A 21,198-nucleotide genomic window follows, 5' to 3' on the forward strand; every position below is an offset into this window, starting at 1 on the left:
TGTTTATTTTCTGTGTTCTTGAGATGTGCCAAAATCCTTCCTAAGACCACGGGCCAAATGAGTGCAGTCCCATATGTTACCTTCAGAGATGCTTTCTCTTCACCTTACTGATGCTAGGGCATTTGTAGTCTGGTGACATGCCCTTCCTGCAGTGCTTTGCACTGTGTAACGCTGAATCCTTCTGTATTGTAGCACAAATAACTGATATGTCCAGTACAGGCCATACAAAGTAAAAGCAAAGCGTTGTAGGCTTTACTGTATGCTGTCAAAGCAGGGAATGTAAATCAGAACCAGGTTTTGAGCTTGGGAAGCAATGGCATGGTCAAGTTTATGTGGGGGGGCAGTGAGAAGTGTTTAGCTTTAGAGAACTAGGAGGGTGGCTGGCAATTGTATGCAAGTAAGGGTCTTTAAATGGCGATTAGAAGGAGATATGTGTTCTATTTTCTCCTCTACATTACAGAATTCACTCAGGTGCTTTTGTAAAAGTTCCTGGAAGCCACTCATTATGTCTTCATTTTCAAACTGGGCTCTAAGTCTTGACAAATTTGATTATTTTCCTGTCCTTTGGATTTCAGCCTGGCCAGGAGTATCAAGAACAAGCACCATGGTCCCAGTTCAACTGCCTTGTACAGAAATCAGCAAACACTAACCAAGTTGAATAATCTGTCTCCACAGTGAAATAAACTGACTTTTCACAATGTCTAAAAGATGTTCAGCTTTGGTCTGAATTTGGACTAGAGGTCTTGGGATAGTCATTACTGAGAGTGATCTGTTACAAATGATCACCTCCCTGCTTCACTGCAAAATCTTTAAATTGCTGCACAAACCTTTGTTTTTCTCTCACCCAACAGGAGACAGCAGCAGTGCAGCATAAAATGTCAAATGAACTCCAGGCTCCTGTAGTAAAAATAGCATCGTAAAAGATGATGGCAATGCTGAACTCTCCCTTCAGATATGCCAGAAAGGGATGGCAAAAACAATATTCCTCTCTCATTATACCTTACCAGGTCACAGAGTACTTAGCTCGCAGGTGCTTTCTGAGAGCAGCAAACCAGTTCCACCTCAGAAACATGAATTTCGATTGTGAGGAAATCTGACATACTGCAACAGAGGTAGGTAACCCAAGAGCACTGGAGTATTCCAGCTCAATGGCGTTGCTGGGACATTTCTCTCCATGATGTTCTGTGTTCTTTTTCTGACTTCTGAAATTTAATTATTTCTGCTTTGCTATTGGTGTTTTTTTGGTTTGCCTTTTCTCTCTCAGTCAAAAAAACATTTGAGACCTGAAAAAAATTACATTCTCGCAGCATTTTCTTCCCCTTTTGGTGGCATTGACTATAAGAAGGAAAGAAAGGAAAGCTGTTCATCCCTGTGAAGAGTTTTCAAATGAGCATATTATGTGGCAGGAGTGCCAGCAGGCTGCACACGAGGTAACAGTCAACAGCCAGATCTGGAACAAAACGGGAATATGGAGTTCATCTTGTGCTTTCTTACAGAACTGAAGGTGGGGTAGTCTGAGTTTGGCAGAGAGTGGAGCTAAGGAGTATGTGTTCATGGCTCAGGAACTCTGCTAATCTTCAGTTCTCTCTAACATAAACTTTCCCTGGCCTGGATCACTGGAGCAGAACCCCTGGAAGCCAAAGACCAAGTGCTTTTGCAGAGCACAGCACCCACAGAGGAAGCCCCATGAACTGCCTGCCTGCGTTCCTCTGCCTCAAGGTTCAAAGAAAGGAGTAAAGGGAACAGCATTTTTTTTTTGCCAGTAAAAAGAGGAAGGTGAGGGATTAGGCCACTCCTAAAACTATTATTTCTTCATTTGCAAAGTAATATGTTGCAATTAGGACAGACATCCTTTTTCTCAGTGTGTAGTGAAAATTCATGGGAGACAACAGTCACATCACAGCTTACTGGCAAGCTTTAAACAAATGCATCTAAAAAATAAAGAGCTTCTAATGCGGTTCTTAGCAGTGTGAAGAACGGAGTCTGATCCTGTTTTCACAGCAGGAATTTGTGCAGGGTTTTGTTTAATTACTGTCAGGAGCTGCAGGGTTGTTCTTCCAGAGAATTAGCAAAAGAGATGTCACAACTGGGGTGTTCTATTGAGAGTTCAATGAGGTTCCTTTCACCATTCTTGTCTTGAAAACATACGAACACAGAACGGCTGAGAACGGAGGACATGGCAAGTGGTAAGAAAACCAAATTTCCTTTTCCTGTGGAGATAGATGTAGATCTATAAGCTTGCATTTTATTAGTATTTGAGCATCTTCCTAAAATAAAGAGTATTAGCCCTTCTCTGCCCGCCCCCCCCAGCTGTAATGAGGACTTCAATGTGCAAGAAATGTACTTAGAAAACTCTCTGAGATTGGGTATAGGCCATATGGAAAAATATGAGGGAAGTCACTACAAAGAATGAAAATATGAAAATCTTCCCTGATGTGGAGTTTTCAAATATTTCCTTCAGTGTTAGTCTTAATATGAAGTTAATTTTTCTCATGACTTGCAGAAAATTACTGTAAAAATTGTCACTTTTCTGCAAAAAATCTCTTCCCCTTAAAAATTCTTGCGCCAGATTTTTTTTTTTTTTCATATTTAAAATGGTTAACAAAAACAAAAATAGTTCTTGGGTACATCTAGCAGGATGAAATGAAAAATACTGGACAAGACTGATCCATCTCCTCATCTTCCTAGAAGCTTTATTTACTCAAAATGACCCAACTCATGGGAGAACTTCGTAAACACAATCCACTCACCTTACTATGGTCCTTCAAATCAAGAAAAAAGTTTTTCCAGTAACCATTCAGGTCTCTGTCTTGTCTTTGAGCAAGCAACACCCTTCTTCCATGAGGATGTGGAGGTGGACCTAGAGGCTAAGTGGCTGAGAGCAGGGAGGTCAGATAGCCCCTTATCTGATCTTCCAGCCTCTTGTTAGGTCATAACTAAAATAATAGAACCGTGAGCCAGTTTAAATTGCCCCACAGGTGGCATGTTGCCTGTAGATCATCCTTCTGGTGCAAAGGCTTAGCAGGAGGACAGTCAAAAGGGCTTATTTTGTCATATTCTGTACAATCTAATACATAACAAAGTTCTGCTGAAATAGCTTTGCTAGAAGCACATTGGTAATGATCAAGAATAGCAATGTCAACTGAGAAATTGCAGGGAAATTCAGGAAACATTTCTGCAGTAGAGGACAAGAGGTACTCTCCTCATTTTGATCCATGAAAACTATGTCTCAAATAGAGTGCTGCACATGTCTGAAAGTCTTTGTCTTACAGATCCCTAAACAGACAGGACAAAAAAAGGAGTAGCGTGCCTGTCTAACAGACATCTGAAGGAGATGTCTGTTCCACCCAGGGAGTCAGCTGGATTTTAAGTGAACCTAGACTGGCTCTGAATTATGAGAACTACAGGACCACACTCTCTATATTTGACCTCAGGGGTGAACTCTTTTGGATAAACCAGAATATGATATTTTGCATTTACTTAGGCTGCTGTCCCACTTGCTGGATGATCTTTAGACCATCTGGGAAGCCCAGACTATGCAGATTTCTCGCACCAGTGGCAGAGATATGAAAAGATGGTGTGTGTCCAAGGCCTTAACATTTGTGGCTGTATTTTCCTCAGTGGACTAGTGGTTCATTTTACCCTGGACCTAAAAAGTAAGGGTGACGCTTTGCTAATTTTGTTATGATTACATGATGTTATTTAATTGTGATCCCACCAGGTCTTCCATATCCTGTTTTAGAATTAGAAGGCTCACAGAGAACACACAATATCATGCCTCAGAAAAGGCAGATGAATCTGGCTGATCTCTGTATCTCAGGGATTCAGGGAGACCCTGGAGAAGTTCTGAAATCCTTATCTTTTTCTCAAGCTGTCTTCTTTTATTATTTATTTTTAACCTTCCCATTTTGCTGCTATTCCAGATAAGAGGTTCTGCTATCAGTTATGTGCTGGGCTTCCAGCCGCTGAACTGAGATCAAATGGTGTTTTCTTTCATCTGTCAAGAGCTGAGGTAACATGCAATTAAATTATTTCTTTTCTTTATAAATAGAGCAGTCAAAAGATTTCCAGAAAGATATTATTATGAAAACTAGAGGAAATCAGAATCTCTTTAAAATTGGCAGTGATGAGGTTCGTGTGAGACTAGATCCAACCGCAGGGCAGAGGAATTGCTATTTCCCATTTGTACATGTACAGTGCTGAGGCAGAACATGTTTGTACGTGACGATGACAGAAGTCCCGTGACAAACTGCTTTTACTATGCTGCATTTGCCTGAGGCAAGGAGTGCCTCGCATTGTAAAAGTTTTCCTTGCACCTCTGTCCTTCCAGAGACTACAGCTGTGCTTAGAGTCCTGTTTAGGGCCAAGCACCCCTTCCAACAGTTGAGACATGAGTGTCCTTCATTATACCACCAAACAAACGGAATTTCCTAAACAAAAATAGCTAGGACCAGTAACTGCAAGCATTCCCATAATCAGCGTTTAAAACACCCCAAGTGGCCTCTTGCTGCCACTGCTCATAAAAGGAGATTAACATGGAAATGTCTTCACCCTACCCTCTGCTCAGACACCACAAAGACTCCTCTTTCATGGCTGGCCCAGTACCATTGAGTGGGATTATTTATTTGCTGTCTTTGGCATTAGTCAATGGCCATACCCACTGATAAGTATCCTGAGCTCATTCTTGTCAGCTGTCCTGATCAAATGTTCAGAAGAAGAAAAAGGGAAAGCAGCACTTCCTATAGCTCTTTAGGTCATTTTGTAGGATTTATGTACTTACCCTAACAGTATGAGAAGAGAATGTGTCACTGGATCTCCCTAAGAGGAAGACAAACTTCAGTGTCATCTTTTCCTGTATAATCCATGTTGTAGAACTATCTACGTGAAGGTGACTGAAGGGGGTGCCGCTTTCTTTTCAGAAATATAGGGGCTCTGATACTGAGATTATGCCCATCTAACTCCACCTGCTGTTACGAAATCTGTCTTGGAAAGAGCAATAAATGCAGTAGTATGTCAACCAATTTAAACTGTTCTTAACATGGAGTTGTAATCATGAGAGTCACATGCTGCAACACCATCAGAAGAGAAGTTGCATTATATCATGGTAAATGTAGTGCAGGTGGTGATACCTCCCTTTTGGAAATAATTTAATTTGGGAGACGTCTGCTATGACTCTCGTGGAGGTTTGAGACATCCCAGAATGCCTTTCCCAAATTGGAAACCATACTAAATACATTAGTACAGTGTAGCTAATCAAAATATTACCCTCTGAGAAGTCTGAAAATACATTAGATTTTTGTTTTTAGTAGAAAATACTGACTTATAGAACTTTTTCCATTAAAATTTATTTAGTCTCAAATTTTCCAGCAAGTTCCATTGCTCAGGCTCATGATTTAGACTTTTACCTAAGCCTTGCTCAGCAGTTGTAAGGTAAATTAACTGTGAGTTTCTCTTGGAGAAGGTCCCATTATTAGTTTTAGTCTGACGCTGGTTTCTTAGCAAGGTATTTTGAACCAGAATCCTAAATGACATAAATCGGTGTAACTCCACTTGGCAGCCTGCTAATTAATTCAACTGAACCACATTAACTTGGTCCTGCTGTCATACAGTATACTTCTTGCTTTAAATTCTTCACAGGAAGTTGTTTTCACTTGCTTTTCTTTTGCAGAAACAATAGCATCAAATAAGTGCCTTGGCCGGAACATTTTGCTGTGTTTGTCCTAAACCCTTAGTCTCCTGACAGTACTACAGGTGAAAGCAATGTGTCTGTCCATGGAGCATGAAGTCATTTGCCAGGTTTCCCCCTCTTATTCCCTTTTGCTTGTATTTGAAATCCGGAGTACTGTGTTCCCAGATACAGAAGAAAAAATATGTGCTGAGAATCTGAGCAGCTGGGGTGATAGCATTGCAATGTTTGTACCCAGTCAAAGCAAACTCCTCTTTGCTACGTGTCTGCTTCGTGCTGGGCAAGACTTGAGCATGGGAATGGACTAAATGACCTCTCAGAGTCCTGTTAGTTGTCTTTTGTGATTCTAGACTACTTTCTGCTTCCTTTTGACTTTATATTCCTCCTTTTCTCTCCCTTATTACCATATTTCTTTAATTTCTTGACACTATTCTGTATAAATTTTATTAACTGTAACAGAAATTTAAATATTTGTGTGCTGTCCCTGTGTGACAAACGCTCAGAAAAGAAGTGTTATGAAACCCATCCTTAGACTCCCTCAACAGTCAACAGACAGAAACAAGGACTTCCACAGGGTGCCTCATTCCACACTAAGGTCCTTGTTTAAGACAGAAGAAACAAATTACCCTGTAGGGATTCCTACTGCTCTCACTATTGAGGGAGTATAGGTGTCTAACTTCTAGATACCCATGGTTAGATTAAACAAATAGTCACCTAAACTTGTCCTCTGCACTTTCTCTGTAGTTAATGGAGGGGGGAAAAAGAAGGGAATATATATCAAGTAACTTAGTCTTCAGAGAGTCCTGAGACAGGACTTTCTGCATGTGCTTACCTCTTAAGTGAGTCCTGAGACAGGACTTTCTGCATGTGCTTACCTCTCCTCATTGATTGTGGAAGCCCAGGTCTCTGTTTCAGACTAGATACACCCTGTTTTGGTGGTTGAGCTCAAATGAGGTGAATTGAGTCTGAAGAGAAATACAAAACCATGCATCAAGCCAATTACAGTGCTTGTAATTGAACCAACAAATGTAACTCTTAAATGGTTTTAGGTACTGGACCGTGACTTACATTGCCTCGCACCTTTTTTCCTGCAATGCTGACTTGAAGGACAAGGGAAACTTCACAATTGAGAGAGAGGCTGAAACGTGGCTACTGAGGGCTGTGAGAGAAGAAAGTCAGATAAATCCTCTAGCTAAAAATGTGAGACTAAAAACTGCCTTTAAAGGACCCTCAGCCTTTCATGAGACTTGGTGTTTGACTCTCCATCCAGGCCGCACACCAGAGTGAGAAGTGCTGGTAATTTCACTGCTCTGCAGTGGTAAACGAAAACTCATTGAGTGGCTTCTCCTTACAGCCCTGCAGATCTCAGTGGTGTAGAGCTGAAAACGCTTTATCTTGGGGGATTAATGGTTCCCTCACTTTTTAATGCTGGTGAACCCAGTTATTTCAGCTCTGTTCCTGCTACTTTACTTATTGTTCTCCAACGTATTATTCATTCATGCCTTTCTATAGACCTATAATGCAGTCTCAGAAAGAATTTCAGGAGGATAGGGATTTGATTAGGGTGATGCATTTGAAATGTCAGAGGTCTCTCCACCTCATCTAGAAGAAATGGATAGAGTTGACAGATGTGCTCTGTGGTAATGGGAACAGCATTATTCTTACAACATTGATATAAAATACCTCTGTTTATTCTTTTCCTTTCCCTCTTCCTTTATTTTTCTCTCTCCAGGAATAAGCACTAGAAAAATACATGGAAATAAATAAGGAAATAGACTTGACCTGTGCCACCTAACTTAGGGGTTTGTTTTGGTTTGGTTTTGGTTTGTTTGTTTGGGTTTTTTGGTTGCTTGGTTGTTTTTTGTCGATTTTTGTTTGTTTGCTTTTGTTTGTTTGGTTGGTTGGTTTTGTTATTTACATAATCTTACATAATGTTCCTTAATCATTGCTTTGGTAAGATGACACAAATGTCCACATGCATTTTCTGGAACATTTGTTGATCTGCATAGCCAAAATTCTAAAATCTACTCTTAGTAGTTTATGAGGTTCATTTGTCTTTTATGCACCTGCCAGTGGCTCCAGGCTTCCTGTGATTACTTGGCAAGGTTGTGTCTGGGATTCAGAAGCATGTTGTTCTCTGCAGCCCTACGGAAAAGACAGTCAGAGGATGCCAGTGATCAGAGTGAAGGCAGCGACTCTTACCTTCTCTGTGTTGACTGATATCATAGTTCTTAAAAGAGTAGACATGAGATGAGCTGATCTGTCTCTCCCAACCGCTGGGAGCCTTGACCAATAACAGAACTTTTTATGTCATCTTGAAGCATTTAGATGGCTCAGAGGCAGCAGGCTGCACATAGATTCAAAAACAGTGGGCAGAGTTGAATAAATGTCAATTCATTTCCAACTTTTTGTTGCTGATAGAACAGCATTGCAAGAGGTGGGTTACAAACTGACCAGACACTGATTGCTTTGCAGCCACATTAACCAGGTGTGTGTTATATGAGAAGTGAAAGTCTTGGGAGAAACAACCTTTTATTAAGGCAATGGATTTCCATTCCAGACTCATGTTTGAAGGACCCTCAGCCATTAGTAAAGGGATTGGTAAGAATGAACACTTACAAAGTAGAATGTAGCAAACGTTTTAGAAAAGAGGGATATTTTAGACCACCAGGTAAGCAACAAGCTGTGGTGTAGTCCTCATTTTGGAAGGATGTTTCTCATCTGTTGCTGTGGACGAGCCTGGCTAAAAGCATAATGTGCTGCAGCTGGAGGCTGTAATTTTTGACAATCAAACAGATACAGTCATCCTTTCATCTTGCTCAGGAGTTCCTTATAAACATTTGCAAAACTGTCTTGTTAACCTTCCTCAAGCTCTTTCTTAATGCTTTCTTCTTGGGCTTTAAACAACAAGAACATAAAAGAGTTAGTTGCTAGATTTTCATAAGCAGCCTGTTTTAGTACATCACAGTGAATCTTGATTTACAGCTAATGTTTATTGCCAGAGCTGTAATAAAACATTTGTGCAATGATGACAACATTTATCCCTCTCCACCTGCTCCTTCTGCCTCTCTCTCCTTTTACTAGTTTGGCTACAAGCACCTGTTGTGAGAGGGATGTATAAAACCTGGGAAAGGAGCACTGTCATCCCTGGCTTGCTCTGGTGCTCTAAGGCTGAGCCCCTGTCACACCCCTGGTCCTTGCAGGACTGAGACTTGACTTTCTATTTTATTCCTTACCTGGCTACCAAGCTATATACTCTGTAGTTAAGGGTGGTGTTTGGATGTTTGTTTGTTTGTTTTTATTCAGGTGAGAATTTTAATTGCTTTACCCATATGTGACATTTGGGTGTGGCAAGAAAGGTATCTTCTCATTTTCCCTTGCTTCTATCTCTTTAAGGCTGTTCTGAAAAGATGCTGCTTGTCTTATGCAGTTGTTGCAAGTCTGTGAACTGGATTCTTTTAAGGTTTAACATTTAAAATGCTGGGGTTTTATAAACACAGTAAATGACAAGTTTACAAAGGGAACACTTAAAACACATTACTCCTCTGGAGAGCAGGGTGGTGATAATTGCCCTGTATACAACTACTGAAATACAAAGGTGCAAAAATGCTTATGTACATTTCAAGTGTTATTTTTAAATGGATTTTGACCTATTCTTTGTTCTTGCTTTGACCAGCTTTCCAAGCTAGTAAGAATACTGTACTAACACCTGACACAGAGACTGTGTTGTGAGAAGATGGTATTTTCCCTCTCAAGATTTGCTTAGCATAAAATTTAGGTAAATATGAATATTCTAGGAGCTTAAATAATAGTGTTACTGTAGCCAAGGTCATGTGATGGTGTAGGCACATGAAATCTGTAGAAGAAATTCTGCTGATATATTTGAAAAAACAGACAAACATTTGGGTCCAGAATCATTTCTTCAGGTCTTCTAGAAATTGTTGATTGTGATAATATGTTTCTTAATACTTGCCTTGTATTCCTTTGTTTGTTTTTGGTTTTTATGTTGGTTTGCCTTTGGGGCAGATGCTGTCTGTTGGCACCACATTTAACAAACTGTTTTGCTGCACGGTGTTGGTGAGGCTCAGGGCAGCAAGGAGCTGGACATAATAACAAAAGCTTCTACTTTGTGTTCTATTATAATTCCAAAACTTACACTTTCCCTGGATTTTAATCTACTTGTCTTGGTAGTTATGCAGGCTTTAATTTGTAGGGTTTTCTGGAGGTTTGTTTGGGGGGGAAATATGTGATAGTTTAAAATGGAAGATTTTTAAATCAAGAGTCAAGCTGTCGGGGTGGTCCAGAAAAATTTGTAAGGCTGGTCAGAGAGAACACTTGCATTTCGCTCTTCCACCAGAACATACAACACTTAATTAGATAACTACGGCCCTGCGGCTTTCACTCTTCCTCCTTTGCACATTAGGTGCAGCTTGAGAGTGTGTTTTCCCTCTACTCAAGAACATGAAGTTGAGCAACAGTGTATAACATGTAATAAATATGTAGTAGGTACTTCTGAAGTAGCTTCTGGCCAATGTAATGTATAGTTAACAGACAGCAAATGGGAGAATTCCATATTTTAAGGGCAAACTTGGCTTTTTGTACTGGTATCTTGTGACAGCACTGTAATTTCTCTACAATGTGATCTTTGGGGAAGCTTACTTGCATATTGTTTGCTAATGGAAAACAAACATAAAATGCAGTGAAGGGAGGTGACATAGTAACAAGTGAAGAACATTTCCCTTGGAGAGCTTCTACCCCCTCTTTTGTCTAGTGACTCCTTGATCAGCCTATTCATCTTGCCACCTGAAGCTGACTTTGGAAAAGGAAATCTCTTTCTGTGGCAGCATCCAGATCTTCATCCAAGAAGGCTTTGCAATAGAGGACCCTCAGAGTTTGACTCGTTATCAGTGGTGTTTCAATATGGTTTTGCCAGAACTGGTTTTACCAGTTCAAGGAACTGTTGAGATCAAAGGGAATCTTTAAACTGGGTACATACTGCATTTTTGTGTTACTGCTGGAGTGATGGATTACTGTGGTCACAGGGTTGCTTGTGGAGAGTGTTAGAAAGTTATCATGCATTAATTCTTAGTGGTGCAGTCTGTGTGGGGTTAAGGAGTGGGTTTTCAACCTCCTTTAAATGTAAGGAGTGAAAGAAAGCTAAAAATCTCAGTGAAATTAGTATTTTTTGGATGTTAGTGGCTTGACATAGATATTGGAGTAAGCCCTGCAGAACACATGCAAAAATAGTTATGGGGTGTTTTAAGACACCAAAAATGGGTTTAGGTTGGAAAAGAAAAGCTAACAGATATTCTCAGTGTCTGAAACTCCCATTGTGTAAAGGTCAACGCAGTTGAAATGAGATTTTTTTTTTTTCAGCTGTGTTGTTTATTAGACAGACCTAAGTCTGCCTCTGCTAAAGACCAGAACAGAAGAATTTGAGCATTTGACCAGAACATCTTGAGCCTGTTCCTTCAAGCAAGACAAAGCTAACAACGTGGGAAGCAGATGGACAGGTCATAGGACACATGCTACTCAATTCTTATTTTCAGGATAGATTTAATCTTAGAGTTCATATCAACATTAATGTAATTCTTCCAGCACATAAAGACTAATTAATTTTGCCCTGGAGGACCCAAAAAATAAAACTTTTGAGATGAGGAGGTATCTTAACTGAACGGATGAAGGCTAAAGGGTGTTTTTGACTTGCTGTCAATGAACATCATACTGACTATATGGAAAGACAGGCATATGGAACGGTGCACCTAAATCATCCTGTGGGTGAACTCTGAAAAGGTTTCTGTGGTCTTCTTCCCCTGACTTTGTGAGCTGCACAGTCTGGCTGTGCCTCAGGCTCTGCTTGGGGAGTGCAGCTGTGTCTGTAACATAATGTGAACCATATAGGAAGCTAATAATAAAATACAGCTTAGGTATAAGTATGTGACCTTCTGAATGAAGAAAAATACAGAGTTTTGAGTTCTGCCATGATGTTTTTCTCAGCCTGCACTCGCGCAAGTCAGCAGACACTAAATATGAGGGTGAGCAAGAGGTGCAACAAATTCTAGATGGAAGTCATAAATGAAAAGTTAGTTAATAATATTTCTGTTACTGAACTTCATAAAAGTGGTGGTCTTTCATCCATGTCCTACTGTACTTTTAAACTGAGCCAGTTTATATGTTTGACCCCCACACAGATCCCACATAGCAGAGCAGACAGCTCATCAACCTGAATTGACTGCAAGGAGTGAGTCACTTGTTTGGTTTTTTTGCTTAACTACAACAAACGAGTACAAAAAACTTACTCCATTTGAAATGTCCATTATTTCTTTTCCTCCTTACACAGGGAGTCAGATGGCTTTGAAAAATGTATTATTCAACTAGCTGCAGTACAAACATAAGTGAAACCAAGCAACTGTCAGTTTTCCAGCAGAGCAAAAAGCAAAATGTCACAGAACCAGCCTAAAACCCCATAAATGCATTAGTTTGATTACATCCTTTCCACTGGGATAATGGAAAATGATGCTAGCATAACAGGAATGAAAATAACTTAGGTCTGACTCAAAGACAGATACAGCTGGGGATGCTAGAAAGTAAATTCAATAGGTGTACCTTCAGAAAAAAAGGGATTTTGATCATGCATATTTTCATTAAAAGCGTCTATTTTCTGTGTTTTTCATTTAAAATCTAAGTGCTCAAGTGCCTGATCTTTTTATACATGCTTCCATGGATACCATTACCAGCTTCTTAACAATGAGCAGTTCTGTGGCCCAGCTTGTGCTGAAGCCCCAGGAGTAGCTGGGGAGTAGCTAGGAGTGTCACCCTGGTGGTCAGGGTGATGAGGGTCCAATATTCTTGGCTGAGAGATCTGAGAGCTGCTACGGCTGCCTGCAGTTCATAGCAAGCTCCAATACTGCAGGAGGCTGTGACTAAATAAGGGTCCAGAACACCAGGTTTCTGTGCCTTGAAATTGCTGACAATGTGGATGTGAGGAGGCAATAGATTTGAGCTCACTACAGATTCACTGCTCACATCTTTTGGTGTGCTTTGTGATAAATGTCTCTTTAAAGCTTGTAGACCTCTGTTCATGGTTGCCAACTGAGGATTTTCTGTTGGAGATCTCTGCCCATCAACATTTGGAAGTTAGAAAATCTACTGGACTTGAAGAATACTGGTGTTTGGATTTCTTCAGGCACTCTGGGACTAGCAAACTTAATGTACCATCTCCTACAGCTATAAAACTGGATAGATTTATTCAGCTTCCTAAATGGCCCTATAGGTAGGAGGAAAATCCTAATGATGTATGACAAGACTTTCATTACAAAATAATTTCATTTGCTTCATGTGTGTTAAAGCACCTTATAACTGCTCTGGAAACTTGAAAATGGGTTTTAAGCAGGTTTTAAATTAAAATAGATGAGGAGATGGGTTATTTCAAGTGTGGAGGTTCTTTATAGCCCTAATCCCAAATGCCCTGAATTTTTTTTCAATTGATGGAATCCCTTATGCCAGGAGAGCAGAATACCTTCGCATTAAATACAAATTATAGTTGTATTTATATGTGGTATACAGGAGGCAAGTTTAAGCAAAGATAGTGTGGAAAAATCTCATACTTGGCTGTAGTATGGTTTATTTTCGGCATCTTTCAAAATAAAGGAGGCAAGTGTAGCTGCTACACATGTTTATCTGAAGGAAAAAGGGAATGTGGGGATCTACAATGCTTGTGTTGGAGATTAGTAGCAGCATCAGGAGCTGCACTCAGCTCTTACTGCTGTGAAACGCCAGCTCCACTGCCTGTTGCACACTCTGCTCTGTGACATTCCTATGTGCCAGGGAGGTGGTCAGGGGGTGTCATCGCACAGTAAGTACAGTTACCATCCCATACCTGGTCCAAAGAGCTAAAATCAAACAGTCACGTAAACAATAGAGAAGACTTTGATCCAGTCTTACTAAGAGACTGAAAAAAGAGCAGTTTTTAATCAAAGAAAAAAGACTACTTCAAGGGATCACAGAATGTGATGATGATGTCCTACACTGAGTAGGTTTTATGGGGAAGAGAAATATTTTGGAAAGAGAATATTGGACCAAGACCAAGTCTAAACTAACCATAATGATAGATATTTTTTCCAAACATTGGAACAGGTCTGTTCTGGAGTATACATCCCACAATGGGGGAAAGTGCATCTTTAATTTAAAGGTGGAGTTGATCTATAGATGTTATCTATAACACCAGGAACTTGGCTAGGTGTACGACAAGGCGATATTTTCTTCAGCACCATATATACCTTGGCTGCAATTGTTCAGCTGCATTCAGAGAAGACATCCAAACCATCCATAAGGGTGATGTGCCTCATCTCTATTTCCATGGCTGCCTAGCTAATATAGCTCTTGTGGAGAAGAGTTCCTAACATACTAACTTACCTTGTGGAGCTGGGTATGTGGGACCCAGCTGCTGCTCTCAGCATGTGCTCTGCATCCTGGATTTTTAGGTGGCTGTTTCCCTCTAAGTCAGATACTTCAGAGGCAGGGAAATGATGATCTGACAATGATGTCACCTTGACAAAGGAATTTAGTAGACAACTAGTAGTTAGCTTTTGGTGTTCAAGCTCTGTGTGCTGTGCTAGATCAGCATAGCACAACAGGCAAACCTCAGTCACTTTGGAGCACTCTATTATGCACTATGGTGACAAGCCAGAAAACACATTTAACTAATGGTCCTGACTCTGCTACAACTTCTATGGTTCCAAATCAAACTGAATCTCAGTCTCCTTGGAAATGAGGGGGACTGATGCCCTTACACAGGTGCTTGAAGAGCAATCCAGGACAGACCTAGGAATAAGTTTTCAGTTATAATGAAGCTGGCAAGTTGCTGCATCATCAGTCTCGTGATTACTGGAGCACTATCTTTGCTTAATTAAAAATAACACTCAACAACAGTACTTATCTTCCAGTGAGCTAACCCAAAACTGCTCTAGAAATCCTAATTAGTTTCATTTAAAGGGTACCTCTGGCATTGCTCCCTCTGGTGGTTTTCTTGCAAGAGGACCCAACTCACATCTCATGGTGAGGCTAGTTCCCATTCCCAGAGTGTAAGAGTGGGGGAAAAAATTCTTTCTGAGCCTGAAAGACACCACTTTGGATCCCCACAAGAGACGAAGCAAAGGATGGTCCAGCAATGAAGTACAGGGAGGAAGAGAAGGAAGGGGTCTCACATGAGATTTGGCTTTTGTGCCTTATCAGACCCGGATCTTCATCAGCACAAGGAGGAGCTGCTTAAAAGCATCAGCTTGAGGTGACACGCTTTGGGAAAAAGAGATTTGCAAAGTGCTGTGAACATGCAAAGAGAAGCAGACTCACCACAGCCCTTCAGCTCCCTGAAACAGGCTATCTTTTTTCTGTCATAAACCTGCACTGGATTTTCTCAACAAGGATGCCACAGGAATTTACATAGAGAGTTCCAAAGAATGCTACTTAAATGCTCAATTTTATTAAGCTACTTTCTGCATCACTCCTAAACCTTTATGCTTATGTGCACTCCTGTATACTGCCGCTCCTTTTGATATATCATGTATTTATGTTGCCATCTTTTCAACAATAACATGATTATCAAGTTTATACTGTTGTTATAATCAGGCTTTCCAGGTATCTTATCAAAATGCTCACTGCTCTAACAATCTGGGAATGAGTCAATTTACACAGCAGTCTAACATAAAATTGCATCTTTGTAATCCTATTCACCAAGTAGTGTCAGGTTATGCTCTATTTCTTAATTAACATGAAACTACATTACACTGTATGACTAACACCAAGCTGAAATCAGCTTACCCATAATTCATTTATTTATGTCACAGAGGTCTCTAGGAAGCCTCGTAAATGAAGAGTTTGTCTGTTGCTCTTCTGTTTGCTTTACATGATTTGTTTTAATTTAAAAATCCTCAAATGCTGCCTTGGTAGCATTTTTACCATATTCCGGGGTAAAAATGGCAAGAACATTGTCTAGGCTTTGGTAGTAGGCTCAAGTATGCTAAAAATTCACTTGACAGCTGTTCTGATCTTCTCTGTGATGCCTCAGAGGAGTTCTGGTCATCAGCAAAAAGCAGGTGTTGTAGAAAGTTTCATGATCTGAGATTAAAAAGTTTAAAGAAGTAGCATTCAGTATAACTTTAAAGATATCGTTTGCAAATTGCATATAATTCTGTTTGAATTTTTAAAAAAGGAAGAGAGACCAGGACTGGTCCTGGTTTGCACTAGTGGCCTGTGTCAGAGCTGAGACTTCAGTTCAGAGCTCTTCAGAGGAAAGGCAAGGGATACTGATGTTACAAATTACAAAGGAAAAATCACAAAAAGGTACAGCTGGGTCTTGATTTAAAGCTAGGATGAACATTCATGGATGAGCTGCAATTTTGCGTGAGACTGTTTCTCTCTTGGGTAGTGTGACTGGCAGGATGTTCCTCTTCTCTCAGTAAATGAAAATAATACTTTTCTTGTCAAAAAAATGAGTACATTTTGAATCTAAATACTTTTTTTTTTTTTGAGACATGCTTCACTATTTAAAAAAAAAAAGTTACATATTTGAAAACTCAAAACCAAAAGGAAATATTTCACTTAGAATAAAATTAAAAACAAAACAACTTTTTAATTTTTCTGATTTGTAAAAATTATGAAATACTGTCCTGACATGAATTCAGCATTCTCTCTCAACTGAGTCAGTGAACCAGTCACTTCTGTTACTCTACTGCTTATAATGCTGGCACAATTTTATTTTTAGTTATTTTTTCATTTTATTTTGCAGTGGAGTGAGTTTGCCAGTCATGGCAGGAGTTCATAGTATATTTTCATGAGCCTGAAACTAGTTTCTTTGTTTAAAAAAGCAGAATGATTTCAGATATTAAAAAAAAAAAAAAAAAAAAAAGACTTTAACAAATGCACAAGAAGAACTTCAAAATTTCATGCATCTGACCGATCTAAAGCTGAGGAGAGTTTCTGCCAGACCTCAGATGCAGAAGCTGAAGTCCCTCAATGTCATTGAAGTAAATCAAAGGAAGCCTTGAAAAACTGGCAGGGAAAGCTGGGCATCTTTTCAGGCCAAATGAAAGCCTGGCTCAAAAGGCACTCGTAGAAATGCATAGTTCATATTCTGAAGGCAACATATATTTACAGAAAATGAAATCTTGGTTAAAACACTTTTTGAATCATGTTGAAGTGTTCATTGTAAACTCGAAAGGTCTTTCTTGATTTACTTGGCTCAATTTCTGAACCCTTTTTTTTCTTCTGCTAATGGCAACCCATCGATCATTTGAGCTGTAATCAGATTTTGCAGAAGGCCATGGGCATCATTTTCAATCATTTAAACTTTGCCAGGCTGCTTCTATTTCTTGTGAATCATGAGGATTAATGCCAAAGGACTTTTCCCCTTTAAAAAAATTAGCAAGTGTTGATTTCATCATTCTTGTTACACCTGACCCACTTATCACCAATTCACCGTTTCACTGCTCAACAGACAAATGGCTGCCTGATGGTATGTGAGTAACAGTCACATCCAGTTCTAGCCTCATCTCCTACAAATCTCAAAAATTATTTGGATGTCTACAAGCCTTTGAAATTAATAGGACATATTTGCCTAAACTGTGAATAGGGTAGCAGACTTCGTTGTGGGGGAACAATGAGAGTTCATAGCCAGAGGCAGTGGTAATTTGTTATTAGCTAACTTAGATGCAATTTAAATGCTTTACTCACATCTTTGTGTCAGTATTAATATGTCCTTAGGAAATTATGGTTAGAGTCTTTATTTGCAGGTCACTATCACTTCATGCCACTGCTCCTAGATTTGTCGCCCAAGTATAGTTAAGCCATCATTGGCTATTTATATGTGATGCTCATGTAATGCTCATGACAGTGATGTTGTCATCCCTCCTTAAGTCAGAAAGAACACATTTAAAATAGCACTGTCAGAAGAGACTGGCTCTATCACTCAAGTGAGTGATACCAGAGAAGTCTGTACAAATGACGATGAGTGGGGATGAGCAGCTTTTGAATGTGCTGGGTGGTTCAGTCGGTTAAGAGTGATGCAGCAAACAGGACCAGAACAGGTGCACAAGAAAGTGCTTCCTAGGATCAAATGGTGACTGACTTTGACTTTATCTGAGTATCTAAATGGACCCAACACAGCTGACATTTGGTCACTGATCACTTCTAGTCAGTTGTAGTGTTTAAATTTTGCCAGACTTATCTGTGGGAGAGTGATGGCATGGAACCAGGTGAATGATATTTCTCAGAGAAAAAAGAGAACAAAACCACACACACACACACACACACAAAACAAAACCAAACCCACCACAAACAAAAAAAACCCCTAAGATGTCATCTCTTAATGCATAGAAAATAAGAGGGAAAGATATGCTGAATTCTCTATCCATCTATCCGTTGCCATTTTCAGCTGTTTGAGTACTTCCTTCCTCTTCCAGGCATGTGTCAGCCTGTGGGTGAGTTATCCAATGTCCCTTCTCACAGCTGTTTAAAAACACAAGCTATTTCCAGTGGGTTTGTGCCCTGAAACATGCAAGTTGATCTTGTTTGTATCTGGTTACTCAAGGAAAATTACAAGTTTTTTAAAACTTCATTCATTAACAAGAACATGAAAAAATCAGTTATGTAATCCCAGATATTGTTATCAAGTTTTACCTTTCCAATAAGTGGTCTCTCTAGTCAAAATCCACATATGCTATTCTTTTAAACCACACTGCAAATACAATCCTGAAATGATTACCCAAAGTGCTTCTTTTCAACTGATGTATCTTTAAAGAATTTGAATCAGATGGCCTTTGCACTAGTGAAATGAGAAAGCAAGGCAGTGAGCTAAGACATGGCTTCTTTTTTTTCCCTTTTCTTTTGTCAGTATGTGTAGAATTATGATTGCACAGGTAGAATATCAGCTGCATGTGTCAGGGTGATCAGTCACACAATCAAATGCAGGTTCATTCTTTACCATAAATGCATTAAAAGAAGATCAGTCACATAGATTTGGCTTTTAACAGAGCAGCAGGCTGAGTTCTATTCATAACAAATCAGCTCACGCTTTGGGGGAAACTACAAATCATTCCCACAGCATTATTCATTGGATTGTCCTTTGCATCCCTCCAAGGAAGACTAGTTTGAATTCTTATGCATTCTCTCTGCTGTTAAACTAACAGCAACGGGTGGGGGAGGCAGAACGGAGAAGCAGTCTGCTCAGAGAACAGCTTGGTTTGTTTTTTGCAGGGGGGGGTGTTTTTATTAAGCAAGTTTTCGTATTTGCTTTTCATGGCAGGAAGGCATTGTAATTGAATGCATGGTGGATTATCCAGATTTAGGTTTATTGATTTTTATTATGATTTAGCTGGAAATCTCTGCTTTCTAGCACTGTGAATTCATCATTAATATTTCAAAGACATAGTTTGTATTAGTGGTGGTGCATAAAGCTCCTCACTGAAGTTAGGACCAGTTGTACTGAGCACTAGACAGCATTTTATAGAAAACAGTAATAAATATTCAGTAGGCAAATGAAATGGTCAAATCTGTCTATGCCTTAGGAGAGAGAATCAAAAGAGTTTCAAAATTTCCCCAAAAGTCATGGTTGCCTAGGAACACATATGCCTCCACCTTGAACAAGCAAAAGGATTATATTAATTTACATCTTGTAACCAAAGGAGCAAAATGCCTTCTCTTCCTCTGCCTGCTCTGCAGCCTCAGCAGGGGAGTGCTGCTGTGCCCAGCCCACCTGCAGCCACACACAGCTCAGAGGAACTGGGGAAAAAGATGAAGATTTTGCTAGCTGGTCACTGCTGAGCTCTTCCTGTCTCAGTTCTCACTCTTGCAGTATTTGTTAGTTACTTTAAATCTCGTGATGTTTCCTAAAAATACAGCATGCATGAACAGGTGGAGGCTTCCCAGGCATCAGGATGGGCTGTTGAGCAGATGGTGGCTCCACCACTGCAGGACAGCTCTGGGAATCCCCGCTTGCTGCCGAGCAGCACTGGGGTGTGCAGACCCGTGGTTGTGCCAGATGTGGCTTCTCAACATCTTGCTCAGAGCTGCAAAAACAGGCAACACAGCTCTCTATGTCTCTAACTCCAGACTCCGTCTCAGCCTTCCGTCCTCTCTGCTGTCTAGGACAGGAGTGGGCTGGCATCAGTTTTTAGTCCAGAGAGGCAACATTTGCTTTTGCTTCCACTTCTGAGAAAATGAGCTGGCTCATTGAAGAGATGGATGTAACCTGCACAGATTTGGGCACCTTTCCAAGTGGACCCTGAAGTGAATACATCAAGCTTTGAATTGTAGTAGCTTGGAGATGGATACACCATTTCTTCTGTTGCCTCAACTAAGGGGGTGATGAAGTTTGGTGGAAAGGTAGAGTCAGCAGTTAGCACTTCTCTCATGCATCGTTTCAGTGCCAGTTGCTAGAAATTGCAAGTCTAAATTCAGCTGTATGGCAGCTATTTTGCAAAAGACTTTGGACCAAGTTATTGCATGGAATTTCTCTCACTGCTTTCTTAAACCATGTTTTTAACATATTCTCTAGGTCCTGACCTCAAGTTTCTGAAGTGGTCCTCAGGAGATAGCCTGACCACTGTTTTCATCAGATCTGCTGGTTGAGAAACCTCTTCTCAGACTACAATCTATGACACACCTCTCAGAGCCACCCACCAACAGAGGGATTTGAATTCATCGCTGTTCCATCAAGAATCTGTGAAATGGAAGGTGGGAAATAAATCTCTCTCTTGTTCAGTGCCTTTACCGTGAGACCATCCTTTTCCAAGCAGTTCAAATAGCTCCTAAAGTGAAGATCTTGCACTTGAGACTAAAGACATGACGCAAACAGTAGATGAAATGAATAAAGCAATAATCACTTCATGCAAGGGGATCTGACCTACCAAATATGCGCCATCTGCACACAGGGTGCAGCTTCAACTTTATTTTCTCATTAATTCTCTTTACGACCATAAGGAATATGAAGCTAGAGTAAAAACATTGTTGACTGACACAAGAAGGCTATGGGTTCAGTTATTCAGCAATGCCCCTTACGAACTTCTGCAACCTGAACTTTGTGGAAAATAACTGATAGATCTGGTAATGTTAAGATAAATATATGACATAAATGCACACATAAGAAATTATCTCCATCAAGCATCAAAAAATGGATTTTCTACCAGATGGTTCCTGACTCATCAGGAAAAATGGTAGCATCAGAAAATGAGGCTACCACTCCAAGCTGATAAAGTTTTGCAAAAAAGGAAGACAGTTAAATGTCAAACTGACTCAAAAGGTCAATTTGTTAGAACAGCAAATTTAAATGACATGTCTAGATTTGGAAATATCAGAATGTTTAATACTTTTCGTGAAACTATTTTGTCATTTTCAAATGTATCTTTTCTACATAGCATTTATCAGTTTTGTACAGATATTTTTATACCCACGCACATATGCATACACACAAATATGAGAAAAGAATTAAGTTTAATTCTATTTGTTCCAAATATTTA

At 39.9% G+C, this 21,198-nt stretch overlaps 1 long non-coding RNA gene across 1 annotated transcript in view; it reads left to right on the forward strand.

Moving 5' to 3' along the window:
* The first annotated feature begins 1,017 nt into the window (after positions 1-1,017).
* Positions 1,018-21,198, forward strand: part of LOC139828503 (uncharacterized) — a 44,746-nt gene continuing 24,565 nt past the window's right edge. The window contains exons 1-3 of the long non-coding RNA XR_011740181.1: positions 1,018-1,112; positions 3,924-4,012; positions 20,238-20,416. This is a non-coding gene — a long non-coding RNA (uncharacterized lncRNA). The remainder of the gene's footprint in view (positions 1,113-3,923; positions 4,013-20,237; positions 20,417-21,198) is intronic.

The sequence above is a fragment of the Patagioenas fasciata genome, chromosome 8 (genome assembly GCF_037038585.1).
Source record: "Patagioenas fasciata isolate bPatFas1 chromosome 8, bPatFas1.hap1, whole genome shotgun sequence".
NCBI lineage: Eukaryota > Metazoa > Chordata > Aves > Columbiformes > Columbidae > Patagioenas > Patagioenas fasciata.